Here is a 749-nt window from a genome sequence, read left to right on the forward strand (position 1 = left end):
ATGAAAATGGATTTACAGCAATCTAAACAAGCTTTGTGAGCCATACTTCAATATGCGTCGAAAAACCATACTAGTTAGAACATGGATTAAACATGTTTATGAAATTCAGCACTATACATACACTAGAACTCAATAAAATGAGGTGAAGTAATCAAGTCTTAAGGTAAATCCTTAGCATTCTCTTAATATGATGGAAATAAACGAGAAGTAGAGCACTTACCTCAACCTTGAGCAACCAACGAGCTATTCAAGAAAACCCACTCCAAAACCAACAAGATGATTTGAGCAAATTTAAGAATTACATCAATAGAAGAATTTGAGAGAGAACTCCACATCAATATCCATAGATCGAAATTAGGGAATGGCAAGGAGATTTGGCAAGCAAACAAGAGGAGTGCACATCAAACTTACATGCAAGGCTTCCAAGCTTGAAAACCCCAACATGTCAAGAAGTTTAACAAACAAGATAAAAGAAATAAATTAGCACTCTAACTACAATTTGTAAAATAACGAGGTAAAATGAAATATAGATATATGTTGTTGTCAATCCACTATACATTTCGTTTGTGATCTACTTCTTGAAGCTTTAACTCTTGTAATAGATGCGACCCGACCGAGAGAGAGTGTGAAAATGAGAACATAGAAAACAGGCCATAGGCGAAGAGGTTCTTTGCTAAAGATGTTGAAGCATTAGCCGATAACACAATAGTTACAGGAGGTCAGTTCTTATACAAAAATGAGCATGATAT

The 749-nt window shown here is 35.0% G+C and overlaps 1 long non-coding RNA gene across 3 annotated transcripts in view; it reads right to left on the reverse strand.

Moving 5' to 3' along the window:
- LOC147477001 (uncharacterized) overlaps positions 1-243 on the reverse strand; it is a 1,485-nt gene extending 1,242 nt beyond the window's left edge. For 2 of the 3 annotated variants that reach the window (XR_015208081.1, XR_015208079.1), the window contains exon 1: positions 1-204. This exon is cut by the window's left edge and continues 936 nt beyond it. This is a non-coding gene — a long non-coding RNA (uncharacterized LOC147477001). The other variant, XR_015208080.1, reaches the window with a different exon arrangement.
- Positions 244-749: the final 506 nt, after the last annotated feature.

This window comes from Coptis chinensis, chromosome 9 (genome assembly GCF_015680905.1).
Source record: "Coptis chinensis isolate HL-2020 chromosome 9, ASM1568090v1, whole genome shotgun sequence".
Classification (NCBI taxonomy): Eukaryota; Viridiplantae; Streptophyta; class Magnoliopsida; order Ranunculales; family Ranunculaceae; genus Coptis; species Coptis chinensis.